Raw genomic sequence first — 12,036 nt, 5'->3', positions numbered from 1 at the left:
GAGAGTGCGTGTGGAAAGTAAAGAAAATGGAAGGGAAGAAGAAAAGTAATAGAAAGAGTTAACATTTAAGGAAAAAAGAACATGTGGCTAACACAGGAAGACATGTAAAATGGTCACTGTCACATAGACCAAAAAACCCAGAACAGTTTAGTGGAAGAGAAAAGACCAGGACACACAGTGTTCAAAGCTGAAGAAAGGTCACATGGTACAAGGTCTAAAATATATCCAGGGAGTTGCACACCCTGTAAACCCTGTTGACTCTGGCAAGGTAGGTGCAGGGGAGTCAGGGCAGAAGCCAGATTGCTGTGATTTGAAATTGCAGAAGGACATAAACCTGAACACAGAGAAAAGGGCAGAAAAGAGGAGGGGCAGTAGCCAAAAGGAAACCATGATGGCTTGTTGCTAGGTTTCTTCTTTTCCCCAGTTGACTTGCATATGCATATGTGTTGAGGGAAGAGAAATGGAAAAGGCAAAGTGTAACTGAAAAGGTAAAAGGGAAAACCTGAATGCAATCCCTGAGAAAGTGGAACCAGATGCTAGAGGTGGAAGGGTTAGCCTTGGAAGACAACCAAGACACCATTCCTCAGAGGCTGGAGGAAAGGAGGTGGTGACGGGCTTGGATATAGAAAATGTATGGGCTTGATGTCTGTTGTGTTTTATAAGAGACATGATTTTAAGAAGAGGGAAAGATGTTGGTTAGGAGATTCAGGGCAGCTGTGAATCTCTGGAATAGCTCTTGCTAGGGATGAGACAGGAGGAAGTTAGTAAAACAACCCAACAGGAGAAGGAAAAAAGAAATTAAGAGAAAAAGAAAAACAAGCACACACGCACAGACACACACAAACAAAACAGGATAAAACATGGTATGGAAAGAAAAATAGAAAGAGGGCACAGAAATAATAGACACTGTGACAACTCATGCTGAGCAGTCTGCTGAACACAAGAGAAATACAGCTTTGCATTTTAATTTACATTAGTTCTTATAGCACTGATTAAAAGAGCAGGTTCAATTAGGGTGTCCACCTTGAAAATGGAGACTCAGTCACAGAAGAGACTGCATTCACTAATGAATGCAATGAATATTCTCAATGTGGCTCCTCCAGGTCAGACAAGGATTGCTCAAAGCCAGTGATCAGCAGGCCAGAGACGAAAGCTGTCTCTAGTCTCCTTCAGAACCTCGATGTGTGATGGTCTCACTGAGCCTAAGAGGCACTCAAAAACAGTAAACTAGTTGCTAAAAATGGCGTGCATGAGATTGCTGGAAATCATGCAGGCTTTCAGGGAGGTTGTTACATATCCCCTTTATTTACATTTATTCATTTATTCCTCTTCCCCTGTCAAAGAACATCCTCCCCAGATTCCAGCATCACCATATGGAAATGCATAAAGCCATCACTAGATTGAATGGCTAAGATTCTCCTTGCATAAAGTATACAGTTTCCTTGAAAATGCCAAACCTGCTCTTATGTATTATAGAGAGAAACAGAAACTTTAGTGCAAGATTCTATGTTTTAGAGCAAATGGATGATGGTAGGACTCTACTCCCTGTATCAGATGCACCCCTCTGGAAGTTAAAACACATCGAATGAATTGCAAACCTAAGTTGGGCTCTTAGAACAGAAAATGAAAACACAGATGGAGTGGCACTGGTGTGTCCAGCTGGACAAATCCTACCACAAAAGTGAGGCGGCAGGAGTTATTGCACAACCGTAAAGGCAGATGAACCAGCTGCATGTCCAAAGATGATCTGTAACATACAAACCAGAACTGGGCTCTTCCTTTCATTAGAAAATGACAGGGTTTGGAGTATGCTGTAGAGACCAGAAATGAGTCCAGTCTGGATTACTGACCAATTAGACGCAAAAATTACACAGTCTGGGTAAATTAAGATAGTGACGATGGTGGATGTCATTAACAGTTTATAATGAGTAAGGCTTTAGCATCAGATACTTTTTATACATTATCTAATTTAATTTCCATATGCCCAAGGGAGGTTATTATCACCATTTTATTGGAAAGGACATTGGGGTTCAGAGAAAGTAACTTTAGAGTTACAGAATTACAGCACAAGTCTATATAACACCAGAAGATCTGCTCCTAAATGTCATACTAATTACTCTGCTAAATATCACTCAAGCATAACCTGTCCAAACAAGTACAGGTTGAGTAGCTCCTGCCTTGCTGTTGAGTATCTGTGTGCTGCAAAGAAAAGCAGAAGACAATTATTTGTGCTGAATTCTGACTTCTCTGAATAGAACAAAGGCACCAGCACATGTGTACTGAAGCATAAGCCCAAGTAGCATTCCCTTTGAAAAGGTGTGAAATGAAAGCAGAGGCAGAGAGAGCAGCATGCCTGGGACACAGCAAGGGCACCTTGATGAGTGTCTGGGCCATTGCAGAGCAGGCTCCAGAGAAGGCAGTGCATCAGCCTCCTACCCAAAGATGCCACTATCCTGATGGCCATCAAGACATTGTTCCAGCTGGGTGCAGTGGTGCACACCTGTAATCCCAATGGCTTGGAAGGCTGAGACAGGAGAATCCCAAGTTCAAAGCCAGCCTCAGCAATGGCAAGGTACTAAGTAACTCAGTGAGACCCTGTCTCTAAATAAAATACAATATAGGGCTGGGGGTATGGCTCAGTGGTTGAGTGCCCCAGAGTTCAATCCCTGGTACCAAAAAAGAAAAAGGAAAAGAAAAGAAAAAATGACAGTCCTTCATCAGGACAACAGAAGACCCTCTGAAATGTTCAGGTTCCTTAACAATGGTAACCTTTCAGACAGAGAAAATGCAAGTTGAAACAATATAAAATTTAAGGAAATGACAAAAATATTCTTCTTAATGCTTAAATTAAGTTGACACATGTAAACATAACCTACTTGTAGTGTTAGACTTTGGAATACTTATGAAACAGTAAGACCAAAGTATTAAGAAAATCTCAATAAGCATAAAATCTCAAATTACACTTCACTGATTTAGTGTAAGCAGTTAAAAAAATCACTTTATAAAATGTTCAAGTTGGAAACTGGGGCAGCTTGCATTAATTTAAATATTTGTGCAACTCCTAAGCTCAAACTTAGGAATCGTTTCTCCTTTTAGGTTTGTTTTGCTTAATTGATAGATGTAAAAATAAAAATGGGTTATATTGGTGAATGAATATAGCTTTCTTGAATTCATATAAGCAATGGCAAGGATTACACTTACAAAATTTTTTTCCATGTTAGGCTTTGGGGACCCTCATTTTTTTTAGTGGTTCTTTTTAGTTATATTTGAGAGTAGAGTCCATTTTGATAAAATTATACATGCATGTAATATATCTTTATTCTAATTAGGGCCCCCATCTTGTGCAGTACATAATGCTGGGATTCACTGTGGTGTATTCAGACATGTATATAGAAAAGTTATGTCAGACAGAATTTTTGAGAACAAAACACAGCACACAGTATCCCCCTCTCCTTTTTTAAAAATGTACCTAAAAGAAAGTTAAAGCACAATAATTTAAAAATATAGTGTCATAAAAATATAGTTTCATAACCATGTATGAAAGGGCCTTAGTCTTACTGGTATTTCAACTATTAACATTTTGATTTAAATGAATAAAATTTGGTCACAAGTAAACATCAATTAGCTATCTACTGTTGAAGATGCCCAATCAGTGCTCATTAGGACCCTGTGGCTATTGGTTATTCAGCAATACAGGTAAGGCTTTGCTGAACTGGCTTACTTGCTTAGAATGTAGTGCTAATGAGAAGTGTCTGTTCAGGTCCTTGGCCCATTTGTTGATTGGGTTATTTGTATTCTTATTGTCTAATTTTTTGAGTTCTTTGTATACTCTGGATATTAGGGCTCTATCTGAAGTGTAAGGAGTAAAAATTTGTTCCCAGGATGTATGCTCCCTATTTACCTCTCTTATTGTTTCTCTTGCTGAGAAAAAATTTTTTAGATTGAGTAAGTCCCATTTGTTGATTCTTGTTATTAACTCTTGTGCTATGGGTGTCCTATTAAGGAATTTGGAGCCCGACCCCACAATATGTAGATCGGAACCAACTTTTTCTTCTATCAGACGCAGAGTCTCTGATTTGATATCAAGCTCCTTGATCCATTTTGAGTTAACTTTTGTGCATGGCGAGAGAAAGAGATTCAGTTTCATTTTGTTGCATATGGATTTCCAGTTTTCCCAACACCATTTGTTGAAGATGCTATCCTTCCTCCATTGCATGCTTTTAGCCCCTTTATCAAATATAAGATAGTTGTAACTTTGTGGATTAGTCTCTGTGTCCTCTATTCTATACAATCAATCAACAAGTACATGAAAAAATGCTCACCATCTCTAGCAGTCAGAGAAATGCAAATCAAAACCACCCTAAGATACCATCTCACTCCAGTAAGATTGGCAGCCACTATGAAGTCAAACAACAACAAGTGCTGGCGAGGATGTGGAGAAAAGGGTACACTTGTACATTGCTGGTGGGACTGCAAATTGGTGCCGCCAATTTGGAAAGCAGTATGGAGATTCCTGGGAAAGCTGGGGATGGAACCACCATTTGACCCAGCTATTGCCCTTCTCGTACTATTCCCTGAAGACCTTAAAAGAGCATACTACAGGGATACTGCCACATCGAATACTGCAGCAGATACTGCAGCAGAATTCACAATAGCTAGACTGTGGAACCAACCCAGATGCCCTTCAATAGATGAATGGATAAAAAAAAAATGTGACATTTATACACCATGGAGTATTACGCAGCACTAAAAAATGACAAAATCATGGAATTTGCAGGGAAATGGATGGCACTAGAGCAGATTATGCTTAGTGAAGCTAGCCAATCCCTAAAAAACAAATACCAAATGTCTTCTTTGATATAATGAGAGCAACTATGAACAGAGCAGGGAGGAAGAGCAGGAAGAAAAGATTAACATTAAACAGAGACATGAGATGGGAGGGAAAGGGAGAGAAAAGGGAAATTGCATGGAAATGAAGGGAGAACCTCATTGTTATACAAAATTACATATAAGAGGTTGTGAGGGGAATGGGAAAATAAGGAGAGAAATGAATTACAGTAGATGGGGTAGAGAGAGAAGATTTGAGGGAATGGGAGGGGGGATAGTAGGGGATAGGAAAGGTAGCAGAATACATACAACAGTTACTAATAGGGCATTATGTAAAATTGTGGATGTGATTCTGCAATCTGCATTTGGGGTAAAAATTGGGAGTTCATAACCCACTTCAATCTAATGTATGAAATATGATATGTCAAGAGCTTTGTAATGTTGTGAACAACCAATTAAAAAAAAGAATGTAGTGCTAATGAAGGAAAGTCCCAAATGTTAGTTTTAGTCTCTGCCTGAGATTTATGACTTTAGTCACAAAGGGTGCAGATGAGAAGACGCAGGGGAGGTAGAGGGCTGAGCACTATCACAGTGATGGAAAGCCCATTCCAAGGGCACACTTTGCATTGTCTTCACCAAGGATTACAGAAATGAGGCAAGATGAACCAGCAGCATGTGCTTATCATCCCAGCTACTTGGGGGCTGAGGCAGGACGATTGCTCCAGCCTAGGGTTTTTCAAGATGATCCTGGGCAGCCTAGTGAGACTTGGTCTCAAAAAAATTTTAAAGAGAAAAATTTTAAAAAGAAAAGGAAATGAGAAAATACAGATAAAAAGGTAGAAAACTCTTGGTATGGTTTGGGTATGAGTCATCCCCCAAAGCTTACTATTGAGACAATGTAAGAAGGTTCAGAGGAGAAATGATTAGGTTGTGAGAGTCTTAACCTCATCAGTGAATCAATCCCTGATGGGATTAACTAACTGAGGGGAAACTGAAGACAGGTGGGCTGTGGCTGGAGGAAGTGGTTAATTGGGGGCATGGCTATGGGGTATATATTTGTATTTTGAACAAGGAGTCTCTCTGCTTGCTAACTGATGTGAGCTGCTTCCCTCTGCCACACTCTTCTTCTTCTTCTTTATTTTTTTAAATTTCTTTATTTGTTTTAATTAGTTACACATGACAGTACAATGACCCTGACATATCATACATTTGAATAGATGGGACATAATTTCTCATTTTTCTGAGTGTATAGGTTGCAGAATCACATTAGTCATGCAGTCACGTACATACAGACAGCATTAATAATGTCTATTTTATTCTGCTGTCCTTCCTTTCCCCCCTCCCCTCCCCTCCCCTCCCATCACTTCTCTCTACCCAATCTATGGTGATGCTATTCTCTTTCTTTCTCACATCTTCATACATGTATTTTGTATAACAATGAAGGTCTCCTTCTATCTTCCATGCAATTCCCCTTCTCCCCCATTTCCCTCCCACCTCTCTCCCCTATCTAGAGGTAATCTTTTCATGCTCTTCCTCCCTACCCCATTTTGAGTCACCCCCCTTATATCAGAGAAGACATTTGGCATTTGTTTTTTAGGGATTGGCTAACTTCACTTAGCATAATCTGCTCTAGTGCCATCCATTTCCCTGCAAATGCCATGATCTTGTTATTTTTTAGTGCTGCGTAATATCAAAGACCAGGCCCTCACCAGATACTGGGGCCATGCCTTGATCTTGGACTTCCAGATCCCTGAGCTATGAGAAAATACATTTTTGTTCTTTATGAATTACTCAGTCTCAGGCTTTTGCTATAGCAGTACAAACCAACTAGATCCATTCTTTCTTTCTCTTTCTTTCTTCCTATCTTCACCTACCCCCTCTCGTATCTATCATCTATGTCTATCTACCTACCATCATCTCTCTATCATCTGCCTATCATACATGTCTCTCTCTATCTAAAGAATACAAAGAAGAAAGAAAATTCCTGATACATGAATGCTTTAGCTAAACAAAACGAACCTCACATAATAGTTCTATTGAGGTCCTTCAAGATGTCATAAAGCAGAGGCAGCATACACCAAGCTCTGGGTTTAATCACTTGCAGGTTTTCGTGCTGGAGAGAAAAGAGTGGGGGGAAATGCACGCTCGATTCTAACAAATGGAAAGCTTTTTAAGACTATCTAACCCTCCTGAACCCACAGAGGACTGTGGCATCATCAGAAAGAGGCACAGCATGGAGGTTTATTAGAGGACCCCCAAGTTCCAGGATAAATTTCTTTCTGTGGATGTGTAGACAGACTCATTGCCTACAATGAGAAGAGATCTATTGTACAACACACTGACGATAGTTAATAACAATGTATTAATTTATGCTCTTGAAAATTGTAAAGAAATATGGAAATGTTCTCTTCACCAACAAGGATTAACATATGAAGTAATGCATATTTCAATTAGCTCAATTTAGACATTCCACAATGTACACATTTTTCAAAACATGTATACATGATAGATCTATGTTTACATGTCAGCTATATTTGTCATGTTTCTTTAATAAACACCAAACTGCATCAAGTGACAGAGTTTAAATCACAAATGGAATTTGTTATCTGTATGGTCAGTACCTCTTGGCAGACAATGTCAGCAGAATCAATCACTTGAGCCTTTGTATGTCCTCCTCTCTTTTCATTTGGCTTACAATTTCATCATGCTGCACACCACTTAAGAATATGGTTTCTGCTATCCTCTTTGTCTACTCCAGGACACCCCCTCTTCTCCAGTTTATTTCAGATATTTTATTCCTATATTGGTTTTCCTATAGCAATTGCAGATAAAACTAATTTGCACAATCACCTCCCTATTTCAGGTCAATCAACAGCTTTTTGTTGTTGTTTCCTTAGAGAGAAACACTTCCTATCACTGAACACACTAGTCATCAAGGGTTCTGTTAAAGATATCCCTGTGTTTTTTGAAACTGACACAACCTGAATTCTCAGAATTTCCATTCATTGCGTAGTGCTCACTGTATGGCAAAAAACAAAAACAAAAACAAAAAAACAGTACATGAGGCCTGGTTTAGGATCTACCTCTCTCAGTGGGGTATTAGGAATGGTCAGTTTTAATTTAATTTATTAAAGGCTTATAAATTGAATTTTATAATTTACAAATGAACGTTTTAAAGCAATGCTTATTTATCGTATGTCATTAATTCTAAAATACAATGTTGACACATCTTAACATCTCCGACATCGAAATGCGTCTTAGGAGGGTCTAGACTAAGCTGTGCCAGAGTTGTCACAGCACAGTCCTTGTTGTTATGTCTGATGGCAGGACAGGGTTTTTTCAGTTTCTCAGTGTTTGGTCAATAAACTATTTAAGAACCCCTTGAGGATGGAAGATGAGACCTGGTTACTGTCAGATCATCCTCCTTTCACATTTACAGATAAGCTCCAAAAATAAGCAGATTGGAATTCTGATTGGGAAAAAAGAGACCATGGTAGAGCATTCTGATTATTCACGTTCCCTGGCATCGTGAGCACTCTGCTAGCGCAGAGGTGATGCTGGCCGAGTGGAGAACATGAGCATCAAGAACTGATGCCAACGGTCCCTTGGCAAAACCGGACTCTGTGTAGAAGTTTCAGGAACCCCTTGATTGATTTATTCAGCTGTGCCAATCTTCTCACCACATTACAGATAAGAAATGGTGGCTGAATAAATAACAATGGAGGGAAAGAAGATGGTCAGACCAACCAGGGAAAAGAGATGAAGACTAATGGGAAAATATTTTGGGTAAGGCTTGAAACTTTGAAAAGTGAAAAGGAATGTACAAACTGACATGGAGAGGGAGAGGGTTTCAGGCATAGTGAGGAGCAGGCTTTAGGAAACAGAACCCTTTAAACGTAGGTTATATTTGAGAAATCGTAACTAGCTTTCAGATGCTCGGAGAATTAATAATAGTATATAGAATGAGACCAAAAGGGAGATTTCTGATCCTGAATAGTTTTAAATGCATTAAAAAAAAAGAAATAAAAGAAAAGAAAGAAGAAGAAAAGGAGAGAAACATGGATTTTACTTCCAGGTCACTGACTTTAAATCTCTGATGACTTTAATTTCACTGGTCATCCTATTAAAAAATTACCATCCAACCAGGAACAAATAAAAGTGATTTTTTTTCCCAAAAAGGAAATGAATACATTCTGGCATTGTTTTTTATTTTACAGGGTCCAGGAACATTAAATATTGTAGTCATATTATAAAATGCCATGGTTTTGATGGACAATTAAAAATAAATCTTCTTAATTATAAATTTCATTGCATAATACAAGACTGAAAAATACAGGGGCATTGTTGAGACATAATATTGTGTTCTGACTAAAATATATAACCAAAAATAAAAATTTGATTAGTAGTATAAAATTTCAAGGATATTGCTGAGATATTACCAGGGTCAGGTTTGGTGAGAAGTGAGGCATCACCAGCATTTGCTGGGAGGCCTTAGCAGGGAGAACAAGACATAAGAGAATTGTCATGATCACACCCAGGAAGCCAAATTTTGGCAGCAGGTGGCACATCCCACTTGAAGAAAGAAGCAGCAGGATCCAAAAAAAAGATCTTCCCTCTTATTTTGGATGACGTATAAGGCAAACAGCAGACATTGCACATTTATTCCACTTTTTAGCTCTGATAATGGAGCTTTCTAGACTACCTCCCTGGCCAAGACAACTCTAAGAGTTAACAAAATGCAAAAACAAAACCAAAAAGTTGAATGAAAGCATTAAAAAGCCTTAGGATTTGTAATTTGTTCTAGAAATGAAATTTTACAAAGTAATTTTCCAAAAATTTCAAGTGACTTAAGTCTGTATTCTGATTGTAGTGAAAATAATAAAAAAGGTAAATAGAATAATCCCCCAAATGTTTGAAAAGCAAGGACTGCATTTCTAAATAGCCCATGATTCAAAATAGAAATTGCAGTAGAAATCAGGCCACCTTATTGCATTGAAAAATAATTTAGAAATTTATGTCATATTAACAACCTAAATGATGCAGTTAAGGCACCACTAAGAGGAACTATTATAGCCTTTCTTATTCATGAAGCTGAAGGGTCAATATTGTTAATGTCAGTTCTCCCTTGGAATCAATGTAATATTATGCAGTTACGTGGCAAAATGATAGTTAAATCTATTTTTAAATCTGAAGGGTCAAGGACAACCAAGGAAGTTTTAAAGGTTAAAAACAAAGATAAAAATGTTAGATCATCCACAACATGCATTTTAAAGCCACAGTAATTAAACAGTGTGGCATTTCTCCTAGGCTATGTAAGTAGACCAATGCAACATAACAGAGAATTCAGAAACAGACCAAAGCATACAACCACCTCATTTCTAACAAAGATGCTTCTGAAATGCAGTGAAGAGTTTTTTTTAATCAATAGCTTTTATATCAATAAAATTTAACCAGTACCCCTACTTCACACCACACAGAAATTAAATCCTAACCTAATAGACTTAAATCCGAACAGTAAAATAATACCCCATCTAGGACAGAACAAGTGAGAATATTTTCAGGACTTTGTAATGACAAACGTCTTTTACAAAGAATGCAATAAGCATCCATAACAGAGAAAAACTTAATAAATTCAGTTTCATTAAAATTAAGGATTTATAATCGAAAGTATAAATTAGAAGAGTGAAAACATAGTACCAAATGGGAGAAGACACATATATCCAATAAAAGATTCAAATCTAGACAAATAATAAGAACGGGCTAACAGAGAATAACAAACAAAATAAAATCACATTGAGCAAAATACTTGAATGAGCACCTTATTAAGGTAGTTTGAAATGGTCAATAAGCAAATGAGATATTCAACATCATTAGCCATCAGGAAATTGAAAAGTAACAACACAACATGTACTCATCAGAATGGCTAAAATTAAAAAGTCTATCAAATTTTGTGAGGATATGGAGTATGCCTGTGTTAGTATAAACTGGTACAACCATTGGAAAGTATTGGCATTGTCTATCGAAGTTTTACATACACATAGTCTATGTGCTGTCAGAAATTCTACTTTTGAGTAAATATCCAATAGAAATTTGCATACATGAGTGCCAAAAAAAATATTTACAAGAATGCTCATAATAGTATTACATATAACAATTAAAAATAGGGAAAACCCTGAATCTCTATCATCTGTAAAATAAATACATTGTATTATATTTATACTGTGGAACACTATACATCAATGTGAAAGAAAGATACTACTATATGCAACATGTATGGGTCTTATAAACCTGAAATAGAGCAAAAGAACCCAGATATAAAAGAACATGTACTCTGTGATCCTATTAATATAAATATGAAAGAAAGACAAGTGGTGGAGGTAGAAGTTGAAAGACTGGTTATCTCTGCAGAGGGTAGTGACCACAAGAATGAGTGATATAACTTTCTGAGACACTTGCAGTGGGTCATACAGATATGTATATTTTGTAAAACTTCACTGAATGGTTTGCTTACCACTGTGCCCTTTATTTCATGTCTGTTATTCTTCAACAGCCATTTCTGCATAACACTGAGGCACACTCACACATGCATACAATTTAGGTTGGGCTGGAAGTGGGAAATAATCATGTTAGGGAAAATCTCTGGCTGTGTGGAGGTCAGATGGTAGGGCAAAGCCTCAGAAAATTATTAAAGGTCTGAAATGGAGTAGTGGCAGTTGAGAAGAAAAGGTGATATCTAGGAGAAAGACTGAGGAGCAACATTCTATCGTGTGTGTGTGTGTGTGTGTGTGTGTGTGTGTGTGTTCAAATATATTTTAAATGTGGAATCTGAGCGACTAGAAATTTAGAACCTCAGGGAAAGGGGCAATTGCTGCTAAGGCTGCTAAGCCCCAAGTGAGGTAAATTAACATATGGCATTTGATATGTTTATGAGGGAATGCAGATGGAGGTGGTTTGTAAGTGAGATTAAGAAAACAATTAGTAAAACCTGTTCTGAATTTATAGGAATCCTTGTGTAAAATCAAATCCCTCCCTGATTCAAAGACTTCATGGGAATTGTGTTTCAAAGCCATCCCACCTTCAAGCCACAGTCTGAGAAGGTGGGGATGGTTGATTCTCAGACTGTGGAAACCCAATTTCGTATGCTGTAAGTGAGAAAAGTAATAATACATTTCTGAGCCATGATGACTCTGTATGTCAATCCACAGAACC

The 12,036-nt window shown here is 37.8% G+C and overlaps 1 protein-coding gene across 5 annotated transcripts in view; it reads right to left on the bottom strand.

The window, feature by feature from the left end:
* The window catches only part of Pld5 (phospholipase D family member 5), a 397,710-nt gene that overhangs the window by 140,951 nt on the left and 244,723 nt on the right, over positions 1-12,036 (bottom strand). The gene's annotated exons all lie outside the window — the stretch shown is intronic.

The sequence above is a fragment of the Ictidomys tridecemlineatus genome, chromosome 10 (genome assembly GCF_052094955.1).
Source record: "Ictidomys tridecemlineatus isolate mIctTri1 chromosome 10, mIctTri1.hap1, whole genome shotgun sequence".
Classification (NCBI taxonomy): Eukaryota; Metazoa; Chordata; class Mammalia; order Rodentia; family Sciuridae; genus Ictidomys; species Ictidomys tridecemlineatus.
The sequence above is the reverse complement of the archived record's forward strand: the minus strand, read 5'-3'. Positions and strand labels throughout refer to the sequence as shown.